This window comes from Mobula hypostoma, chromosome 30 (assembly GCF_963921235.1).
Source record: "Mobula hypostoma chromosome 30, sMobHyp1.1, whole genome shotgun sequence".
Classification (NCBI taxonomy): Eukaryota; Metazoa; Chordata; class Chondrichthyes; order Myliobatiformes; family Myliobatidae; genus Mobula; species Mobula hypostoma.
In genome coordinates this window covers 9,110,552-9,134,910 of record NC_086126.1, presented here as the reverse complement: position 1 = coordinate 9,134,910, position 24,359 = coordinate 9,110,552, and the positions used below count along the sequence as shown (strand labels likewise).

At 46.2% G+C, this 24,359-nt stretch overlaps 1 protein-coding gene across 2 annotated transcripts in view; it reads right to left on the bottom strand.

Annotated features, from left to right (window-relative positions):
- Positions 1-24,359, bottom strand: part of LOC134339694 (ADP-ribose glycohydrolase MACROD2-like) — a 494,638-nt gene that overhangs the window by 34,542 nt on the left and 435,737 nt on the right. The gene's annotated exons all lie outside the window — the stretch shown is intronic.

Genomic DNA, 24,359 nt, shown 5'->3' with positions numbered 1-24,359 from the left:
ACTGTGGCCTACTCCGACTGCAGTGAGGCCTGGCTACGCGTGTTTCATAAAACTTCAGTTCCGAATGCTGTTTGCTTACTTTAACTGCTTGCACAATTTTTTTGCTCTCTGCGCACTGGGTGTTTGAAGGTCTTTTTCTTAATGGGTCTATTGTGTTTCTTTGTTTTGTGGCTGCCTGCAAGGAAATAGATCTCAAGGTCGTATAATGTATACATACTTTGATAATAAATGAACTTTGAACTTTGAACTTTGGCCCCCTTCTGAATCTGTCTCCATTGCTACTCCAACAATGTATTTCAGAGCGTAATAACTCAGGGCATTAAAGTAAAATTCCTTGCATCACTTTCAGTTCTTTTGCCAATTACTTTCATTCTACATGGCCTGGTAGTGTAGCGGGTTTGTGCAATCGCTTCACAGCACCAGCAATCACCGATTAGGTTTGATTTCCATTGCTGTCTGTAAGGAGTTGTCCCCTTACAGAAAACTTTCTTCCCTCCCCCTTCTCTTTTCTTCTGTTCCGCACTCTGGCCTCTTAATTCTTCTCACCTGCCTATCACTTCCCTCTGGGTCCCCTCCTCCTATGGTCCACTTTCCTCTCCTGCCTTTGACCTTTCCCACCCAGCTGGCTTCACCTATCACCTTCTAGCTAGCCTCCTTCCCCCATCTTTTTTATTCTGTCATCTTCCCCTTCCTTTCCAGTCCTGAAGAAGGATCTTGGCCTGAAACGTCAACCATAAGGTTGGAAGGACGAGCCAAGGTAGAACATATGGAAGGACAAACCAAGGTAGAATATACAAGGTAAATGGTAGGGCAGCAGAACAGAGGGATCTGGGAATACAGATACAAAATTCCCTAAAAGTGGGCGTCACAAGTAGATAGGGTCGTAAAGAGAGCTTTTGGTACATTGGCCTTTATAAATCAAAGTATTGAGTATAAGAGTTGGAATGTTAATTGTGAGGTTGTATAAGGCATTGGTGAAGGCGAATTTGGAGTATTGTGTTCAGTTTTGGTCACCAGATTACAGGAAGGATATTAATAAGGTTGAAAGAGTGCAGAGAAGGTTTACAAGGATGTTGCCGGGACTTGAGAAACTCAGTTACAGAGAAAGGTTGAATAGGTTAGGACTTTATTCCCTGGAGCGTAGAAGAATGAGGGGAGATTTGATAGAGGTATATAAAATTATAATGGGTATAGATAGAGTGAATGCAAGCAGGCTTTTTCCACTGAGGCTAGGGGAGAAAAAAACCAGAGGACATGGGTTAAGGGTGAGGGGGGAAAAGTTTAAAGGGAACATTAGTGTAGGGGGGTGCTTCTTCACACAGAGAGTGGTGGGAGTGTGGAATGAGCTGCCAGATGAAATGGTAAATGCAGGCTCACCTTTAACATTTAAGAAAAACTTGGACAGGTACATGGATGAGAGGTGTATGGAGGGATATGGTCCAGGTGCAGGTCAGTAGGACTAGGCAGAAAAATGATTTGGCACAGCCAAGAAGGGCCAAAAGGCCTGTTTCTGTGTTGTAATGTTCTATGGTTCTATAAATGTTGCCTAGCCTTATCCCCTTTAAACTTAATAGTTATTGTGACACAGTCCCGAGGAGACATGGGTATGCACAGAGGGAAAGAGAATGTAAAAGAAGCGAGCGAGGGCCATCGGATCACAGTTCCTGAGGAGACATTGTATTGTGCATAACTAGGTACTTGGCAAAGACCAATAAAAGGAAATTTGATTTATGTGGAGCGGCCATTGTGTGAGTGGGCCAATGTTAGAGTGGGGAGTTGAGGCTTTGGCGAGCAGAGGTGAGGACTCTAGGTTGATTTCCACCCCCACCCCCATTATTTAAGCTTTTTTTCTTATCGCACATCTAGAGCGGTGGGGGCGCCTGGCAGGATAGCGGGACGTTCCTCTTGCGGGATGTGGGAGGGCAGGGAGACCTCCAGGGTCCCTGATGACTACAGCTGCAAGAAGTGCATCCAGCTGCAGCTCCTGGCGGTCCGTGTTAAGGAATTGGATGAACTCCAGATTGGTCAGGGGGCTGAGTGGGGTGGGGGGATGGATCGACACAGAAATGATAAAATGTTCTTCCAGAATGATATCACGAAAAACACATGACAAACCGACTTAAAAACTAACAAAAAGGACATAATTATAACATATAGTTACAACAGTGCAAAGCAATACTGTAATTTGATAAGAACAGACCATGGCACAGTAAAAGACTCAAAGTCTCTCGAAAGTTCCGTCATCTCACGCAGACGGTGAACCTCCAGCGCCGCAAACTTGCTGATGCAGCATCCTGGAAGCATCCAACCACAGTCCGACTCTGAGTCCGTCCGAAAAACTCCGAGCCTCCAACCACCTATTTGACACCGAGCACCGAGCACCGAGCACCATCTCTGCCGAGTGCTTTGACCCCGGCCCCGGCAACAGGCGATAGGCAAAGCTGAGGATTTGGGGCCTTCGTCTCCGGAGATTCTCGATCGCACAGTAGCAGCGGCAGCGAAGCGGGCATTTCAGAAGTTACTCCAGACGTTCCTCTGCGCTTCTCGGCTGCCTCCATCAAATCCGGCCCCTAGTTACACTTATTGATATCATTCGGAACAGCTGCACGCGCTGCGTCGCGCCGCCATCTTCTCCTCCCTCCTCTATAAATATAGTATTTATAGTATAAATACTATAGTTTAACGGGCGGCTAAGGATATAGTGTAGGACGGAGGGCTTCAGATTTTGGGATCATTGAGCTCTGTTAGAGGGAACTGCACAGAAGGGACAGTTTGTACCGGAACTGGAGGGGGACTAATATCTTCTTGGGAAGGTTTACTAATGCTGAGCACTGGGGGATTAATCTTAAGGTGCGAGGAGATGGCAACCAGTGCACTGGAACAGGCAGTGGAGTGGTTGTCGAGGAAGATGTTGTTCAGCCTACAAACAAAGTCAGGAATCAAAAGGTTGAGCAAGATGGGACTGATGTCCTGAGCTGTTTTTTCCCTTACTTCAATGAGTATTGTAGGAAAGGCGGATGAGGTTAAGGCACGGATCAACACGTGGGATTTTGACTTGGTAACCGTTGGTGAGATTGGGTTGCAGGAGGGGCAGGACTGGCAGCTCAGTGTTCTGGGATTCCATTGTTTTAGACGTGACAGAGCGGGAAGGATTAAACGGGGAGCGGTGGCGTTACTAGTCGGGGAAAATGCCACAGCAGTGCACAGTCAGGACAGACTGGGGAGCTCGTCTACTGAGGCTTTATAGGTGGAGCTGAGGAATAAGAAAGGTATGACCACATTAGCGAGATTATATTATGGGCCATCCAACAGGATTTAGAGGAGCAAATTTGTAGAGAGATCGCAGACAGTTTCAAGAAACATAAGGTGATTTTAACTTTCCACATATTGACTGGGCCCACTCGTACGGTAAAAGAACTGGAGGGAAGGAGTTTGTCAAATGCGGTCAGGGAAGTTTCTTCAGTCAGTACATAGAAGTTCCAACTAGAAAGAGTGTGTCCTAGATCTCCTACCAGAGAATGAGATAGGACAACTGTCAGAAGTTTGTGTAGGAGGACACTTCACATCTGCTGATCAGAATTCCATTAGTTTCAAGGTAATTATGGAAAAAATGGATAGGTCTGGCCCTCAGACTGAGATTCTAAATTGGAGAAAGGCCAGTTTTGATGGTACCAGAAAGCATCTGGCAAGTGTGGATTGGAACAGGTGTACTTGGTAAGAGAGAGGCCTTCAAAAGTGAAATTTTGAGAGCTCCGAGTTTGTATGTTCCTGTCAGAATAAAAGGCAAGGATAACAGGTTTAGGAAACCTTGGCTTTTGAGAGATACTGAGGCCCTGATTAAGAAAAAGAAGGAGGCGTATTGCAGACATAGGGAAAGGTTGAATAGGTTTGGGGTTTATTCTCTAGAATGTACAAGATTGAGAGGAGATTTGGGAGATTATGAGGGGAATAGATAGGGGTAAATGCAAGCAGGGTTTTTCCACTGAGATTGGGTGGGACTAGAACTAGAGGTCATGGGTTAAGGGTGAGAGGTGAAATGTTTAAGGAGAACATGAGGGGGTGAACTCAGTCACACATTCTGGAATGAGCTGCCAGCAGACGTGGTGGATGCAGGGTCAATTTCAACATTTAAGAGGAGTTTGGATAGGTACATCAATGGGAGGGCTATGGTCCGGGAGCATGTTGATGGAGCTAGGCAGATTAGTAGTTCGGCACAGACTAGATGGACAGAAGGGACTGTTTCTGTGCTGTAGTATTCTAAGAGTCTACACACAGTTTTATATTAATGTTTTTATTCAGTTTCCCTTATGTGTCCCAATTAACTGGAGTGTAGTGTATCTAAGTTTGCTGATGACATTTAGTTGAGTGGAAAAGCAAATTGTGCAGAAGATACGGAGAGTCTGCAGAGAGCTATAGATAGGTTAAGTGAGTGGGCAAGGGTCTGGCAGGTGGAGTACAATGTTGGTAGATGAGAGGTCATCCACTTTGGAAGCAGATCACTATTTAAATGGTAAAACATTGCAGCACGCTGCTGTGCAGAGGGACTTGGGAGTGCTTGTGGATGAAGCATGAAAGGTTGGTTTTCAGGTGCAGCAGGCTATCAAGAAGGCAAATGAAACATTGACCTTCATTGCTGGAGGGATTGAATTTAAGAGCAGGGAGTTTATGCTGCAACTGTACAGGGTACTGGTGAGGCTGCACCTGGAGTACTGCGTGCAGTTCTGGTCTCCTTACTTGAGGAAGGATATACTGGCTTTGGAGGTGATGCAGAGAAGGTTCACCAGGTTGATTCCAGAGATGAGAGGGTTAGACTATGAGGAGAGATTGAGTTGCCTGGGACTATGCTCACCGGAATTCAGAAGAATGAGAGGAGATCTTACAGAAACATATAAAATTATGAAGGAGATAGATAAGATAGAGGCAGGAAAGTTGTTTCCACTGGTAGGTGAGACTAGAACTAGGGGACATAGCCTCAGGATTTGGGGGAGTAGATTTAGGACGGAGATGAGGAGGAACTGCTTTCCCCAGAGGGTTGTGAATCTGTGGAGTTCTCTGCCCAATGAAGAAGTGGAGGCTACCTCAGTAAATATACTTAAGACAAGGTTGGATTGATTTTTCATAGTAGGGGAATTAAGGGTTACGGGGAAAAGGCAGGTAGGTGGAAATCGGCCATGATCTTATTGAATGGCGGGGTAGGCCCGATGGGCTGGATGGCCGACTCCTGCTCCTATTTCTTATGTTCTTAACGCTCCTTCATTGGCTCTGGGCCTAAATCCTTGTGCTCCTGACTCAACAGCGCTGCAGAAGCACCTTCACCGGAGGTTCAAGATGGCAACTCCCCTCCACCTTCTGAAGGGCAATCCAGGATGTCTCGTGCCTGTCGGTGGGCGCTCACATCCCGTAATAAATATATCCACAAGAAAATCTGCAGATGCTGGAAAGCCAGAGCAACACACACAAAATGCTGGAGGAACTCAGCAGGCCGGGCTGCCTCTGTGGAGGGGTCCTGACGAAGGGTCTCGGCCCGAAACGTCGACTGGTTACTCTTTTCCATAGATGCGGCCTGACCTGCTGAGTTCCTCCAGCATTTTGAGTGCGTGGCCTGCATAAATACATTTCCAGTGTGGTGTTCTTTTAAGAGCTTAAGAAAAAAATAAGCACAAAGCTGTTACGGGACCCTCGATGCTGAGGGCTAGTTGGTGGATTAAACAACACGGGGGGAATACAGAAATCAAATACACAGAACAATTCCATTCGTTTGTGGAAAGTCAGACAGGGTGTCATGTTAGCGTTGTGGTCAGCACAACGGTTTACGGTGCAGATGACCCGGGTTCAATTCCCGCCACTGCCTGTAAGGAGTTTGTACATTCCCCCCGTGTCCGCTGGCTGCTCCAGTTTCCTCCCACAGTTCAAAGACATACCTGTTGATAGGTTAATTGGTCATTGTAAATTGTCCAGTGATTACAGAAGGCAGTTGTCGAGCGTGGGTTTGCGCCACTGGAAGATTTGAAGAACCGGCTCCCCCTCTCCATGTCACTGTTGTAGCCAAAGGGCAGGGCAAGTGCCGATACAGCTTGGCACCAGTGTCGTTGCAGAGGTTGCCAGAGTGAAGTTGTAAACAACATCAAGCTGTCTTAGGGACTCTGGCTCCGGATTTCTACCTCGGGGTTTACTCCCGAAGCCTTTCCCATGGGTGGGTATGGCCGCAAGGCGGCGGAGGTTTAAAATCAGAGTTTTCCTTCTTCTGCCATCCAAGCCCCATCTGCCAGAGCCTGTGATTAGCCCAGGATTAAATCAGGGAATTGCTGGCTGGTGCAGCTCGGAGGCCCAGAGGGGACCTATTCCGCACTACATCTCAACAAAAAAAAAGTAAGAAATTGAAAACTCACAAAATCTTGGAACACGCACAAAACGTTGCAGGAACTCAGCAGGTCAGGCGGCATCTATGGGAGGGGAATAAACAGTTTCGGGCCGAGAGCCTTCAGGACTGGAGAGAGATCAAAGAGTATTGGGCTGCCATTTGGCCGGAGGCCTGATCAGTGACCCTCTGCGAGCCTGCTGGGGAAGTCCTGGTGCCTGCGATTCCTCATAAAGCTGAAGGCTCTTTGTAAGGCTACCCAGAGCTGCACGTGCAGAGCTTTCCCTTGCCGAGAAGTCTCAGTGGACAGAACAGCTTTAAAAATAACTTCGGAGGATATCCACTTCTCTCACCAAGTATTCCACCGAGAGTTGCAAGGCACATTTATCTCCCGTTCAGATTCCAAGCCATCGATACCAGGAAGGAACTATCCTCATAAGAACCAAATCGATGTGTGTCTGTCTGGAAGAATACTGCAAGCTGCTTCAAAAATCTATCGCAACTAACCTGGCTACACCCACGCTGACAGGAAAATTGTCAGGGCTCAAATCTCAACACCTGGACTGCTGGTCCCTTCACCATGCTACTCCCTTCAACAATTTTGCATGGGCTGCTTTTACAATGAGCCTTTTAACAGCGTGGTACTTTCTCCTTCTAGTTTTCCCTTTTGGAATAAAGTTCTTCAGCAGAAGGCAATTCTGAGAGCCGTGCGGGCAGGGGGGAACGAGGGCTGGTGACCAATGTTCCCTCTAATTTTTAGTAGCCAGTGTGTGCAAAAATCTTATGTTGTGCAATTTTTTTCCCTGTGACAAAAGTATGTGCGCACTGAATGCACAGTTTATGTAGGTTTACAAAATACTTGACATAAAACTGCACAGAATAACAACAAAATAACATACATATTTAAGTCACTCCGTTATTTTTTCTCTCTCGTGTCTTTGGCATTTACTCATCTAGATTAATAGAACTTCCACCTAATTGATAGCTTTTGATTCTCATTAACATACCCAAATGACATTCACCTAGACAGTTTCTCAGCTTGCTTTTGAGTTGATTCATTAGGTTAAAACCTCGCTCACAGTCCGCACTAGATGCAAGAAAGGTTCCCCCAATGTCCGTCAGCCATGCAAGGGTGCAAAACTGTTCATTTTGAAGTAAAAATGCCACCATTTGAGCAAAGTTTGAAATCAGTTTGGATTTAACTTGTTCTTGCATGGAAAATTTGAAATCATTAAACTGTCCAACTATTACAGTATTTTCAGCTAGAAAATCACGATATTTTGGACATAAGGCATTAACTTGTTCATCGGCAAATGTGAAGTCACAATCTGCAATTGCGGAGGAATCAAAAGCTGACCATTCTTGTACCTCAGCTTTGATCTCCTCTGGGTTTGATCGTTTTCGCTCTCGCTCATCTGCACTCAACCGTAACATGTGTAGCACTCCTGTAATGGGTAATGACGGGTTCTGTTGCCTGAGCTTTTATACACTGTCCAAATGCGATTTACTTGCCAAATGACGCTTCAAAAAGTCAGGTTTCCAAATATCATCCCACTTCTTTCTACTAGCAAATTCTCCAGCAACTTTCGCATCACGACAATACAAACAGATAACTCCAGTTTCTGAATCATACATAAATATATCTCGTAGCTGAACGTTCATGACCTCATGAGCTTTCGGTGTAACAGTTTCTACTATTTTGTTAAGCCATTCAACTTTAAACGAATTTGCAGTTCTTTTGCGCTTCACGCCCTTCGCTTCTTTTGAATTTGACATAGTGAATCAATAGTTTTTCCAATAAAAACTTAGTAAGCTATCTACAGGATTTGAAACAGATCTTTGTAAACTTTACGATATGAACACTGTCCGCCAAATATGGCTGATGCCGTGATGCAGCTGTACAAACCGGAACAGGAAAGGCGAGGTGACGTAAATTACTGACGTGCATTGTGGTATTTGAAAAGCTGACTAACTAGTTAACAGAAACAGTTAGCTAAAATACTATTTTCAATAGGTATAATTATTAATTACTACATTATTTTAGATAACTATCCTTTTGTGCGCACATCATTTTCCTTTGTGCGTTCGTTGAAAAACGTGTGTGCGTGTGCACATGCACACAGCTTAGAGGGAACTATGCTGGTGATCCCTAGGTACACAAGTCAGAGAGGCCGGAGTTTGAGGCCTAGTTTTTGGGATTCCGTCCTCAACGAGCCTGGAGGTCTGGGCCTACTGTTCGGTGATGTGCGAGTCCTGGGATTGACACCGGAGGTCGATAGGAAGTCTGGAGGCCGGTTGCCGGAGATCCAAGCCTGTGAATCTCTGCGAGTTCGCTGGAGACGTCAAAGGCCCACTACCTATGAGCCTGAGTCTGGAGGCTGAAGCTGGCTTGTTGGAGGACTGTGTACCTGAATGGGTGGGTGGGTGGGAGGGAGGAATGAGGCGTATTTTGCTAATTTCTGTTGTGTTCTGTAGCATTCTGTCCAGCCGAGCATTGTGGGTATGCTGCTGGAGCCAGAATGTGTGGCGACTTGTGTAATTATGTGTGTTCATGACAAAGAACTTCATTTCCCAGTGGGCAAAGCAGGCGGTTCACCCGGAACCGGAAATGACGTCGGCGTTAGCTGCTCGCACGTGCTCGGCGTTGAGCTGAAACCGTTCTGTAAGTAAAATGTTCTAGCGTTTACCCACGCTGTTTGTCTTTACTAAGAACAAACATAACCTGGTGGCAGGAGTTGGCGTGAGGTCTAAACACAGAGCATAAGTGAATACCGTGAGCAACTCAGAAAGAGACGCTAGCTCCCATGGGGGAAGAAAAGACAGCCAGCGAGGTAAAAGAGAATGCTGTTCCCGAATTAACCAAAACAAATTCAGGTGAGAGGCCGAAAATTCCCATCACGGATAAACTGAGCCCTCCCACACCTATACAGCTTACCGGCAGTCTAACTGATAACTGGAAATGCTATATATTATATAGCCACTATATAATATGTACTTAGTGATTAGCAGAGCGGGAGGGGCTGACAAAAAATTGAAAGTGAGGATTATTTTGTCCCAAGTAAAAGCACCATGTTTAAGAGAGATAAGATCTTTTCCAGTGACCAGAAACAAGGAGTTAGCTTTGACCAATACTCAGCTGAACTTTGCACACCGAGTAAATTCTGTGAGTTTGGAGATTTGAGAGACTCACGAGTTGGAGGCAAAATAGCTTTTGGACTCCCAGATAACAGACTCAGAGAAAGATTGCTCTGTGAAAAAGATCTGATACCAGAAAAGCATGATTGTGTAGCCAAGTTTCCATCAGACTCAATATATAAGTTTGCTAATGACACAACAATTGTATCACAGGTAATGATGAGTTTGAGTACAGAGAGGAAATTAAGAACCTGGTGGCATGGTGCGAAGACAATAACCTATCCCTCAACGTCAGCAAGACGAAGGAATTGGTTGTTGACTTCAGAAGGAGTAGCGGACCGCACGACCCCATTTACATCGGTGGTGCACAAGTGGAACAGGTCAAAAGCTTTAAGTTCCTCGGGGTCAATATCACAAATGACCTGACTTGGTGCAACTAAGCAGAGTTCACTGCCAAGAAGGCCCACCAGTGCCTTTACTTCCTGAGAAAACTAAAGAAATTTGGCCTGTCCCCTAAAACCCTCACTAATTTTTATAGATGCACCGTAGAAAGCATTCTTCTGGGGTGCATCACAACCTGGTATGGAAGTTGTCCTGTCCAAGTCTGAAAGAAACTGCAGAAGATCGTGAACATGGCGCAGCACATCACACAAACCAATCTTCCATTCTTGGACTCACTTTACACCGCACGCTGTCGGAGCAGTGCTGCCAGGATAATCAAGGACACGACCCACCCAGCCAACACACTTTTTGTCCCTCTTCCCTCCGGGAGAAGGCTCAGGAGCTTGAAGACTCGTACGGCCAGATTTGTGGACAGCTTCTTTCCAACTGTGATAAGACTGCTGAACGGGTCCTGACCCGGATCTGGGCCGTGCCCTCCAAATATTTGGACCTGCCTCTCGGTTTTTTTGCACTACCTTACTTACCATTTTTCTATGTTCTATTTATGATTTATAATTTAAATTTTTAATATTTACTAATTTTTACTATTTGTAATATTTTTAATATTTAATATTTGTAATCCAGGGAGCGGGAAGCGCAGAATCAAATATTGCTGTGATGATTGTACATTCTAGTATCAATTGTTTGGCAACAATAAAGTATAAAGATAAGTAAAGGCTTGTGAATGTGTGTAGGGCAGCAGAGAGCCCATGAGCACAAGCTAAGTAGCTGCAGAAGGCAGACACAACAGGGCATGAAGTGAAAATAGAGGGGGCAGAGCACAAGGTATTTCCCAAAACAACAGCAAAGCAAGGAGGTAGGCTCAAGCAGCAAGTGAAGCAAATATGGAGGTAGGCACATTTCAAAGTGTGTCCTGCTTATGGAAAGTCCTGCAATAATTGTGGGAAGAAGAATCATTTTGCAAAGTGCTACAGTACTGGGGCTACCAAGAGAAAGGTGCGCATGGTTGCTAAGGAAATGGAGGAAGTCTTTGTAGATTCTCTGTAGACTGCTGCTGCTGGTAAAACAGAATCCAGAGACTGTGAATGAGACAATAATTCCATTCAAGCTTGAGTGTGGAGCCCAGGTGAATCTTGTAACCACTCACGGCTGGTTACAAGACTCTCAAAGTGAAGGGAAAGACTTACCCAGTGAAGTTAAAAGTGACTGGCTATACTGGAGAGAACATTCCAGTAAAAGGGAGCTGCATAGTGACCTTCAAGCACAAGGGGCAGCACCTGAAGGAACAGCTAATGATTGTAGAAAAGAGAGTACAGCCAATATTAGGTCTGGGTGCATGCAAAAAGCTGGTGGAAAGAGTTTTTGTCGTGGCTTCACAGACCAAAGACGACCACACTTCAGTCATGGAAGAGTACCCAGATGTCTTTGAGGGGCTTGGATGCTTACCTGACTGAACTTTAGGAACTCATAACAGTATCCATGAGAGAAGTTATGCAAAAGAAGCATAAGACCTCCACTTTCCATAGACATCCATCCCAGCTACGCCGGCATGACAGTGAGGATGCCAGTGCTGAACAGAGTGATCATGATGAAGCAGTTGCCGGTCTTGCTTCCACATCGTGCAGCTTTGGTTCAAAATCTGTCTCTCATCGACTTCCAGTTGAAGACTGGAAATCAGAAATTTCTCCACGATCCTCACTGAAGTTGAAGAGGAAAAATAAAGAGGAAGATGGGGAGACCACTCAGTCCCCAAGGCCAGAACAACAGCAGCAGGTCAGCACAGACCAACAGGAGGAGTTGCTATCTATGATGCACAGTCAACAGAGGGAGCTCTGGGAATTGAGACAGGATCAGTTTCCACTTGTGCAAAGGCTCACTGATCACATAGACGCAGTCCGGGGCTCCAATATGGGAAATGTGGAGCAAATTATGGTCGCACGGCAAAAACACAAACAGAGACGAACAGATAGGGTCTTGGCAGAAGGATGTGGAAGAAATGAGCATGTTGATCTGCGTTAGAAACATAGAACTATAGAAAGCGCAATGCTGTGCCGAACATGTACTTTCTTTAGAAATTACCTAGGGTTACCCATAGCCCTCTATTTTTCTGAGCTCTCAGAAAGATATTAATGGAAACAATACATCTGTGGAAACAAATAGCAGACCAACAAGGATCATCAAGCCACCTCAGAGACTGATTGAAAGTTGAAGAGTGAATAAGGGACTGTATTTGCTCATTACAATTGAAGTTAATGTAGATACCGTTGTTGGAAAGGATTATTATTCCTTGTGGGTTTCAAAGACGTAGCATTGTGTTTGTTTTTCTTTAAAGGGGGGTGTGTGTACATAACAAACTTCAGTTCCCAGTGGGCAACCTGGAACCGGAAATGATGATGGTGAGCTGGTCGCACACGCTCGGCATTGAGCTGAAGTAAATAAAATGTTCGAGTATTTACCCACACGGCTTGTCTTTATTAAGACCCCAGCCAAGGTTCCCTCTAATTCTTTTTTTCACAGCTGCGCGGACCAACCATTGCTCTGAGTTGATAATTTTTACATGGCCTGAAAACTGCATGGCACTTTAAATGTCTTTTTTTTTGTGTGGTATGCATGCTATGAATATTTTGACTGAAAACTGAAAAATCACATACTTTGATTTTATTTATTAATTAAAGGGTATAATGAAATATAGTACAACAAAGAAAATCTTTCATGTCTCGGTCTTTATTATAAATCTATTGCCTATAAAAAGCATCCAGATTAATTTGGCATCCAGATATGTCTTAATTCTCATTAGTTCATCCAAATGTTCCATTTCTTGTCCGTTTCTGGATTTCCATTTGAATGAATTCATAAGACTGAACCCACGTTCGCAGTCAGCACTGGAAGCTTGAAATGTTCCAACGATGGCAACAAGAATCGATGGTTCTTCAAATTTTTCATTTCTAGGAACATACTTCAACATATCAGTGAACATCTTAATCAAACCAGTCTTAACTTTCTCAGAAACAACAAATTTGAAATTACAGTATTGCTGTGATACTTTTGAAGCGACACTTCTGTCATAGTTCATAATAGTAGCTGAGTATTTTTTTGTCAGTTGTACAATAATTTCTTTTCTAGATTCAAAATTGGTTGTGGTTGCAACAGGGTCAAAAGCTTGTCATTCTCTTTACTCATCATCAGGAAATCTATTATCCAAGTGATTACACACACATTGAATGAATCAAGTAATAGGAGCAACATCGACATCAGAAGTTATAGATGCAAGCTGATCTTTCACTTCGTCACTCCAATAAACGGTATGGATTATATTCTTTAACACATAATAAATTATGTGCTATTTCACAAATATATTAGCATTTCAAATTATATTAGTGTAATTTCAAAGTTAGATGAACATTATATAAAGGAAAATTCCAGCTGCGTGGCAACAAAGGCTATGTGCGTGAGGGCATTGCGGTTACTGCATGGCCATGCACCTTCCCAGCTCAGAAGGAACAGCGCTCTCAGCACCTCCTTAGATTCTGTTGGTTGTTAACGCAAATGGTGCGTTTCACTCTATGTATCGATGGAAAGGTGATAAAGAAATCTGAATCCTGAATCTTGAGTTATCCATTTCCCTTCCCCAGTGCTGATAATGTGTCCTTGGGAGCCAGGCAACGCTACTGAGGCTGGCCCACGTGGTCCTACCCTTGAGGAGGCAGCACGGGCTTTTGCCTTGAACCACTGCTATCTGCGCGGTGAAGGCGCCACTGAAGGTGTTCCCGGATTAGGCCCACTGTCTGTTTTATGTCCCAAAGTGGGAGGACCTTAAAAATGGTGCCAGAGGGTAACTTCTTCCAGTTCATCTGTGAAATAGTTTAAATTCTTCTATCTAATGCCTCTCCTTTCCTTTTCAAGGTGGCTGGGGCCCTGTCTGAGGCGGTGGGTCCCCGCTCTTGGCAGCCTAGCATTTTCAATACCTCCAGGAGCGGCCTGGAAGGTGTGGGCCCTCGGGGTGCGACCCCGCGGCCTTGTGGGCGACCTGATTCCTCACCGAAGCGTCGCGGGAGATCGGAACACCTCGACAGCGGTGTACGCTGCTGTCGAAGTTAGCGATGCTGCAGACTGTAACATCGAAACAGCGAACTGTTGCCATCTCTCTCACTGTGGCGGGAGTGTTACCTCTCTCTTGTTAGCGAGAGAGAGAGAGAGAGAGAGAGAAGAGAGCCTGTGGCATGTCAAAGTGGTGGTTTTTGATGGACGAGATCATGGTCTCTCTGGGAGATTTGCTATTGCTTGCCTGACGGGTGGTTGGGGGGGGGCTGATGCTTTTGCTGAGGCAGGTGGGGGAGAAGAGTTGATGCTTTGTTGCCGCTTGTGCGTGGGAAGGGGGTGGGGTCCTTTGGGATTTTAATGTTTTTCTGTCATTCATTCCTCGGGGGTTTTTTCTGCTTTGTGGATGTTTGCAAAGAGTAAGAATTTCAGGTTGTATACTGTATACATCCTCTGATACTAAATTGAATCAGTAAAGTGCAATGAAGCAGAGTGTGATCATGTCTGGAGTATTGTGTACTGTTTTTGTTTCCTTGCAGGTGCAGCAGACAATCAGGAAAGCAAATGAAACATTGGCCTTCATTGCTGGAGGGATTGAATTTAAGAGCAGGGAGGTCATGCTGCAACTGTACAGGACACTGGTGAGGCCGCACCTGGAGTACTGTGTGAAGATCAGGTCTCCTTACTTGAGGAAGGATATACTGGCTTTGGAGGTGGTGCAGAGGAGGTTCACCAGGTTGATTCCAGAGATGAGGGGGTTAGACTATGAGGAGAGATTGAGTTGCCTGGGACTGTACTCGCTGGAATTCAGAAGAATGAGAGAAGATCTTATAGAAGCATATACAATTATGAAAGGAACAGATAAGATAGAGGCAGGAAAATTGTTTCCGTTGGTAGGTGAGACTAGGACTAGGGGACATAGCCTCAAGATTGGGGGAGTAGATTTAGGACGCAGATGAGGAAGAACTGCTTTTCCTATAGAGTGGTGAATCTGTAGAATCCTTTGCCCAATGAAGCAGTGGAGGCTACCTCAATAAATATATTTAAGACAAGGTTGGATAGATTTTTGCACAGTAGGAGAATTAAGGGTTATGGGGAGAAGGCAGACAGGTGGAGATGAGGCGATGGCCAGATCTAAAGTAAGTACATGTTCAGCACAGCATTGTGGGTTGAAGGGCCTGTATCATGCTGTAGTGTTTCTCTGTTTCTATATTTTGATGTATCAGCCATGACCTTATCAAATGGCGGAGCAGGCTTGACGGGCCAGATGGCCTACTCCTGCTCCTATTTCTTATGTTCTTTTGTGAAGCAGGGTATGATCACATAAGACCATAAGACCACAGATATAGGAGCAGAGGTAGGCCATTCAGCTCCACCATTCAAGCATGGACTGATCCAATTCTTCCAGTCATCCCCACTCCCCTGCCTTCACTCCATGTCCTTTGATGCCCTGGCTAATCAAGAACCTGTCTATCTCCGCCTTAAATGCACCCAATGACTTGGCCTCCACAGCCGCCCATAGCAACAAATTCTGCAGATTTGCCACCTTCTGACTAAAGTCATTTCTCCGGATCTCAGTTCTAAATGAACGTCCTTCAATCCTGAAGTCGTGCCCTCTTGTCCTAGACTCCCCTACCATGGGAAATAACTGCGCTGCCTCTTACTAATCAGTCAATGCTCTAACCATGCTAGTAACTTTCCTGTAATGTCTGGTAGGGAGGGCTCTTAACCTGGTAAGAAGCTTCATGTGTGGCACCTTATCAAAGGCCTTCTGAAAGTCCAAATATACGACATCCACTGCATCTCCTTTACCTGTCCTGCATGTAATCTCCTCAAAGAAATCCAACAGGTTTGTCAGGCAGGTCCCCGAAAAAGAAAAAAAATCGTGAAGAGGTGAATTGCAGAGCCCTTGAAAATGAATCCACAGGTTGTGGATTGAGTGCAGGGTTGAGGCAAGAGAAGTTATCCACACCGGTTCAGGAGCCTGGTGGTTGCAAATTGTCCCATGATTAGGCTAGGATTAAATCGAGGGATGATTTGAAGAGCAGAAGGGCCTGGTTCACGCTTTATCTCAACAAAAAAAACACACCTTTATTGGCGCGCCACAGAAGGCACGCCCTGTCCGGGGGTCACAGCTTGGTGTGGCAAGAACCTGCAGGGAGTCGTGGACACAGCTGAGCGCATCACAGAAACCAGACCCCGCCGCCCACAGTGAACTCTGTCAACACTTCCCGCTGCCTCGGTAAAGCAGCCAGCGTAATCAAAACCACCCCTCCCCCCCACCTCGGCCCAGACATCCTCTCTCCTCTTCTCCCCTCCCTCCCTCCCATCGGGCAGAAGGTACAAAAACCCGGAAGCACGAACCGCCAGGCTCCAGGGCAGATTCTATCAATGGGTCCGCTTGCACAGAAGGATGAACTTTCGACCTAAAGCTCTCCCCCGTTATCCGCCAGCAGCGCACTTTCCCTGTAATGGTGACACTCTATCCTGCATAGTTGCAGGGTAATAGCCGTTCCTGAACCAGGTGGTGTGGCGCCTCACCCCTCTGCTGGACAGCGGCAGTGAGAAGAGGGCATGGCCTAGATGGTGTGGGGCCTTGATGATGGGCTGTGCCTTCTTGTGGCAATGGTCCTTGTAGGTGTGCTCAATGGACAATAGACAATAGGTGCAGGAGTACCAGCATCGCCATTCACTGTGATCATGGCTGATCATCCACAATCAGTATCCAGTTCCTGCCTTATCCCCATAACCTTTGATTCCGCTATCTTTAAGAGGTCTATCCATCTCTTTCTTGAGAGCATCCAGAGACTTGGCCTCCACAGCCTTCTGGGGCAGAGCATTCCACATATCCAACACTCTCTGGGTGAAAAAGTTTTTCCTCAACTTCGTTCTAAATGGCCTACCCCTAATTCTCAAACTGTGGCCTCTGGATCTGGACTCACCCATCAGCGGGAACATGTTTCCTGCCTCCAGCGTGTCCAATTCCTTAATAATCTTACATGTTTCAATCAGATCCCCTCTCAGCCTTCGAAATTCCAGAGTATACAAGCCCAGTCGCTCCAATCTTTCGACATATGACAGTCCCGCCATCCCGGGAATTAACCTTGTGAACCTACGCTGCACTCCCTCAATAGCAAGAACGTCCTTCCTCAAATTTGGAGACCAAAACTGCACACAGTACTCCAGGTGTGCTCAATGGTGGGGAGGGTGTTACCCCCGATGGACTGGATGTTCTGCAGAGTTCCTTCCATTTAAAATGAGACAGAGGGCTAGCTAATGAGGTTGGGGACTGAATATTTGATTTGCAGTTCACGACGGCCAGAAACTGCAGATTAAAATGCTGTTCCTGCTTACCTCTATTCCGACTCATTTACCAGGGCCGTTATTACCTAAACTACTTCTCCCTCCGCTTTCGGAAAATTATCAACGTGCAGAGGCGCCGCACAGCAGCAAAGGACAAGCACATTCATATTCATGAATCAGCAGAATGCTGGAAATGTGACAGGGACTTGCACTTAAAATGCTAATCAAAGCGCGACCGCACCAGGGGTTTGTTTCTGCAAATTACCGATCCCTGCACTGAGCTGAGTGATTAGAAGAATAAGCCACCGGCTCAGGAAGGAGCACAGATGCGGACGTGGGCTCACTGAAGGCTGGCAGCCGAGGATAAGAGACCCACAGCCTCGCCAGCTTCGGGTAGACGCATTCATCCTGCCACTGCCCCCCCCCACATTCCCACACTTCCTGCCGTCCTTGGTCAAGAACGCAGCATCCATCACCCACAACTGCCTCTGTCCAGGACTTGTTCTCTTCTCTCTGCTGAAATCGGGACGGAGATACAGGAGCCTCAGGTCCCACACCATTGGGTTCAGGAACAGTTATTACCCCTCAACCAACAGTCTCCCGAATCAGCGTGGGTAACTTCACTCACCTCAACATGGAACTGATTCCACAACCTATGGACTCACTTTCAAGGACTCTACAATCATGTAGTCAATATTATTTATTACTTCTTAATGTATTTTTTTTTGTTTTTGCAGTTTGTCATCTTTTACACATTGGTCTTTGTCCATCTTTCCTTGTGTGTAGTTTTTCATTGATTCTATTGCCTTTCTTTGTATCTACTGTGAACTGTTGAAGACAGAATAAAATATTAATGGTAAAACTCTTAGCAGAGTGGAGGCTCAGAGAGATCCTGGGTCCACGTCCATAGGACACTCAAAGCTGCTGTGCAGGTTGACAGTGTTGTTAAGAAGGCCTATGGTGTGTTGGCCTTCATCAACGGTGGGACTGAGTTCAAGAGCCATGAGGTATTGTTACAGCTATATAAGACCTTGTTTAGACCCCGCTTGGAGTACTGTGTTCAGTTCTGGTCACCTCATTACAGGAAGGATGTGGATACTATAGAGAGAGTGCAGAGGAGATTTACAACGATGTTGCCTGGATTGGGGAGCACGCCTTATGAAAACAGGTTGAGTGAACTCGGCCTTTTCTCCTTGGAGTGATGGAGGGTGAGAGGTCACCTGATAGAGGTGTATAGGATGATGAGAGGCATTGATCGTGTGGATAGCCAGAGGCTTTTTCCCAGGGCTGGAATGGCTGACATGAGGGGGCATGGTTTTAAGGTGCTTGGAAGTAGGTACAAGGGGGATGTCAGAGGTAAGTTTTTCACACAGAGAGTGGTGGATGCTTGGAATGCACTGGCAGTGACGGTGGTGGAAGTGGATACAATAGGGTCTTTTAATAGACTCACAGATAGGTACATGGAACTTAGGAAAATAGAGGGCTGTGCATCAGGGAAATTCTAGGCAGTTTCTAGAGTGGGTGGCATATCTAGCACAATATTGTGGGCCGAAAGGCCTGTAATATGCTGTAGATTTCTATGTTCTATGTTCTACGTTGTGGCGCGTCAGGCGGCAACCATACTGTTTCTTTAACATTTTGTCTGCTTTTTTTAACGAGGCCGAGTCTCCAGCTCGATGCTCAACCCGTCACGGACGGAAAGCGCGCAAGGAGCCGGCCGGATTCGAACCCGGGACCACCCGCCTTGAAGCCCGGTGCGGGACGCCACTACACCGCCGGCCGGCCGATCGACTGTGAGTGCCCACGAGGAAATGAATCTCGAGGCAGGGCAGGGGCGGCACACGCGTGCTTTGACAATAAGTGTACTCTGAACGTCGAACTTTGAGGGGGCGCTTCTGGTTCGGATCGCAAAATGTCAGTCAGGCTGCTCACCTCCCCAAGCTGAGGATGTTTCGAAAGCATCAAAGAATTTTTGAAGGAAACCATTATTGTGTCCGGCGGGCTTTGGCTTTTTGTTTGAGCTTGCGTGCACTGATGAAGGCAATGTGTTCGGCCCTTCGAAATCGCTCTACCTGATCTGTCCATAGTAACAACTTCTTCAGGTAATTTCAATGAGCCTCGAAGCCTTGGCCTCAATACCTCCTTGTGCAATTGGATCCTCGATTTCCTCACTTTACCCAGACAGAACATGAGGTGTCCAACCGGAGGAGGCTATGGACCGACGTGTCGGAACGGGGAATGGGGAAGTCGGATTTGTCTGGGTTCTGCACAGTTCGGAGTGCAGTGAGGTGTATAGATCAATGTGGGTCAAAAATAAAATCACTGCATTCATGTAGCACCTTTCACTACCTCAGGGCCTTGTCTAGGAAACAAAAAGCATCCATTTTGTGAATAGTGTTGGAATCGGTTGCTTTCAAAATGCTTTTTAATAAGGTGTTAGTAGAATTAATGCAAGACTAAAATTGCATTTTTTCTAATTAGCATTTTGAACAAACTTGTGTATTTTCACAATATGTTTTGTCTCCACCTACTGGCGGGAAAGTGGTGAAGCAGTTACAAAACTGTTCATCTTATCAACTTTGCCATTTTTCATTGGCTCAGTGAAAAAACATGATATGCTTGTGCATTTTAATTGGCTCTTGTAAGAACCCAAGAATCTGAAGTATGAAAATACCAGTTTTTGCAAAAAAAAACATCTTTGTATCTTTTCCTTTGCTCCCTACCCATTCCTTTGGTCTCACATGTTCTGTAAATGTTCCTTTGTTTAAACTTTAAAATAAATGATAGTGAAGCTGCAGAGTTTTCACTTGTTCACGGACTCCTAAAAGAACCTGGCGATCCCATAATAGTAAGGTATATTTTTCAAATGGGATGCTCGGGTCAGAGAAGAAGCTGGTGGTCGGGTCAGAGAAGGAGAAGCCAGCGGACAGGCCAGGGAACAAAAAGTGATCAGATGGGCCAGAGAGGGTTTCGAGGAGCTATCCTAGATGCTGCCTACTACTCAAAGACATCAGAGTTGGTTCACGAAAGCAGCGTGCAGTGCAACCTCAAGTGAATGTCTTAGACATCTCTCTTGCGATCGCAAGGCCCTGCTGGACATTGAGAACGTAAGATGTCGCAGGCCTGCTTCCCTTGTTCGGCGGGGGAGACGGGCGGCGGGGCAACAGAGTGGCCTCAGTCGCAGCAGGGACTAGACCTCAAGACGTGGGCTTGCCTGCGGCAGCAGTCCAGGTGAGGAGACACTGGAGGCAGTGTAGCGTGGCGTCTGTGCTCGGTTGGGAGCTGCCCTCTCCCATCAGTGTTGCCCTCCAGTGTTCGATCGGTGGAATGACAAGCTGGATTGCTGGGACCTGTATCATCAATTTGCATGTTGCTCAGGGTCTTGGACAATCCGTGTGTTTTCTTGTGTAACAATGTGTGTGTTTTCCTCTCTGTAGCTGTTTCGTATGTATCTTATGGACCTTGTCCACAGAGGAAAACTGTCTCGTTTGAATGATAATTAAACTTGATTTGATTTGAAGTGTCACTTAGCAAGGCCAGCATTTATCATCTCTCCCAAACTGCCCCGTGCGAAGGTGGGGTGAGATGCCTCCTTGAATCGCTAAAGTTCTGCTGAAGGCTCCCACAGTGCTGTCAGGGAGGGAGCTGAAAGAGTTAGAACTCACGATAAGGAAGGAACAGCTATATATTAGATTATGAGAACACTCAGTCCTCTTTTATTGTCATTTGGAAATGCATACATGCATTAAGAAATGATACAATGTTTCTCTGGAGTGATATCACAGAAAACAGGACAGACCAAAGACTAGCACTGACAGAACCACATAATTATAACATATAGTTACAGCAGTGCAAAGCAATACCATAATTTGATGCAGAACAAACCATGGGCATGGTAAAAAAAAGTCTCAAAGTCCCGGAGTCGATCGACTCCCGAGTCCCCGATAGCAGGCGGCAAAAGGGAGAAACTCCCTGCCAAAAACCTCCAGCCATCATTAACTTGCCAATGCCTTGGAAGCAGCCGACCACAGCCGACACTGAGTCCATCCGTCCGAAAACTTCGAGCCTCCGACCAGCCCCTCCGATACAGCCTCCCGAGCGCCATCCTCTGCCGAGCTCCTTCGACCTCACCCCGGCCGCTGAAACACGCAAAGCCGAGGATTTCGGGGCCTTCAGCTCCAGAGATTCCGGTTACCACACAGTAGCAGCGGCAGCGAAGTGGGCATTTCAGAAGTTTTCCAGATGTTCCTCCGTGCTCTCACATCCGTCTCCATCAAATCAGAATTGTGCACGGTCCCCTACTTGACAGATTACAGATATCATTCACCGGAGAGGCCGCGCGCGCTGCCGTCGCGCCGCCATCTTCTTCTCCTTCCTAAAGCATCCTGTCAAGGCAGGATGCTTTAAGACTTGGAGGTGGTAATTTTGAAGGGCCTAGGGGCCTGCTTCAGCTGCTATTTTCTTAGGTCCTTGTGCCCAAACTATAAAACAGTTGGCACTGAATAGTTTGGGAAGAGGGAAGGTAAAATGGGAATATCAGGCAGATGTCAGTGAACAGTGTGACCAGTGGTGACGTCCTTCAGACAGCTTGCATAACTACTTCTTTCACTTCTTCTTCTTCTTCTTTCAAGTATGATTCTACGACTAAGCTGCGTGCCATTGGAACCTGTGATTCACATTCCGATGGCGTGTTTTTGGGCCAATTGAGCGGTCCGGCGTTTCGCTGTTTCCAGGGAGTTCAGCAAGGTTTGGTCGGAGCATGCGGCCTGGAGGCCCAGAAGCCTGCGCTTGACTCCATTTCTCGCCGATTCAAGTGGTCGAGCAAGAACGAATCCAACGAGGGCGAGAGCGGAAAGCGAGCCGGCGTTCAGTGCCGCCTGCCTGCGTTGGACCGGTCTCCCTCCCCTTCTCGCTCGCTGCTGCCGGTGTCTTCGGTCTCGGGCAAGGATTGATCGGCGTGGTTCGGGGGCCTGGACTCATTTTGGCGGACTCTGCAGTCCATGTTATATTTGTCACAAACACAAGCAGTCCTGATGAAGGGTCTCGGCCCGAAACGTCGACTGTTTACTCTTTTCCATAGATGCTGCCTGGCCTGCTGAGTTCCTCCAGCATTTTACATGTCTTGCTCTGTTACACATGCTTCTGGTTTCTGGTTACCCCTTTTTTAATCGCTATTTCATGTGATTTTCAATGAGGCGGACTGTCTCTGCGGCCTGCAGTCAATGAATGGCACAGGGCTAAATGGATCTGAACTGAACTGAACTCAGCACCCCAGACTGTTTCAAGGACTCTGTGGTTTGATGTTTAATGCCCTGTGTGTTATTAGCTCATTTTTGGCCATTTGCGCAATTTGTTCTTCTTCTTCCGCATGTTAGGTTTTTGATGTTTTTCTTTGAACGGGCTCCATGGTGCTTCTTCGTTTCGTGGCTGTCTGTGAGGAAGACAAATCTCAGGGCTGCATAGCGCATACATATTTGAAGCTTAGATTAAGTCAACAAAGACTCTTATCAGATTTCTGCAGATGTATGCGGGGGGCTACTTCAGAGAGTTGTAAACTCAGTCAGCTCCATCATGGGCACCAGCCTCCGTAGTATCCAGGACATCGTCAAGGAAGTGATGCCTTAGGAAGGCGGCGTCCATCATTAAGGACCCCCATCACCCAGGACGTGCCCTCTTCTCATTGTTACCATCAGGAAGGAGATACAGGAGCCTGAAGACACACACTCAACGATTCAGGAACAGCTTCTTCCCCTCTGCCACCCGATTTCTGAATGGACACTGAACCCATGAACACTAACTCACGACTTTTTTATTTCTATTTTTGCACTCCTTATTTAAGTTAACTATTAACTATATGTACACTTACTGTAATTCACATTTTTTCCCCTGTATTTATAATATACTGCTGCTGCAAAGACAACAAATGTCAGCAATATTAGATTAGATTAGATTATGAGAACACTCAGTCCTCTTTTATTGTCATTTAGAAATGCATACATGCATTAAGAAATGATACAATGTTTCTCTGGAGTGATATCACAGAAAACAGGACAGATCAAAGACTAACACTGACAGAACCACATAATTATAACATATAGTTACAGTAATGCAAAGCAATACCATAATTTGATGAAGAACAAACCATGGGCACGGTAAAAAAAGTCTCAAAAGTCCCCGAGTCGATCGACTCCCGAGTCCCTGATAGCAGGCGGCAAAAGGGAGAAACTCCCTGCCATAAACCTCCAGGCACCGTCAACTTGCCGATGCCTTGGAAGCAGCCGACCACAGCCGACACTGAGTCCGTCCATCCGAAAACTTTGAGCCTCCGACCAGCCTCTCCGATACAGCCTCCCGAGCGCCATCCACTGCCGAGCGCCTTCGACCTCTCCCCGGCCGCTGAAACACGCAAAGCCGAGGATTTCGGGGCCTTCTGCTCCGGAGATTCTGGTTACCACACAGCAGCAGCGGCAGCGAAACGGGCACTTCAGAAGTTTCCCAGATGTTCCTCCGTGCTCTCACGTCCGTCTCTGTCAAATCAGGATTGTGCACGGTCCTCTACTTGACAGATTACAGATATCAATCACCAGAAAGGCCACGCGCACTGCCGTCACACCACCATCTTCTCCTCCTTCATCCGCCTTCATAACCGTTGAGTTCGAAGTAACTTCGTCCGCCTGTTCCACCGTTGAGGTCTTGGTTGGATTGTTCTTTGTCAATTACGTGGTTTTGTCAGTTTAGTCTTGGTTTGTCATGTGTTTCTGTGATACCTTTCTGGAGGAACACGGTATCATTTTTTTAATGCATGCATTTCTAAATGACAATAAACGAGGACTGAGTGTCCTCATAATCTAATCTAATCTAAAAAAAACTTTTCAATTATTTGTGCTTCCATAGCCCCAGGTCCTTCTGCTCATTCACCATTTTGAAACAGTATCCTATGCTTGATATTGCCTCCTCCCCTCATTTCTTCTTTTTGAAATAATAATAATAATAATAATAGGCATCTGTTAGTCTTGTGAGACCATGGATTTGCACCTTGGAAGGTTTCCAGGGCGCAGGCCTGGGCAAGGTTGTATGGAAGACCGGCAGTTGCCCATGCTGCAAGTCTCCCCTCTCCAGGCCA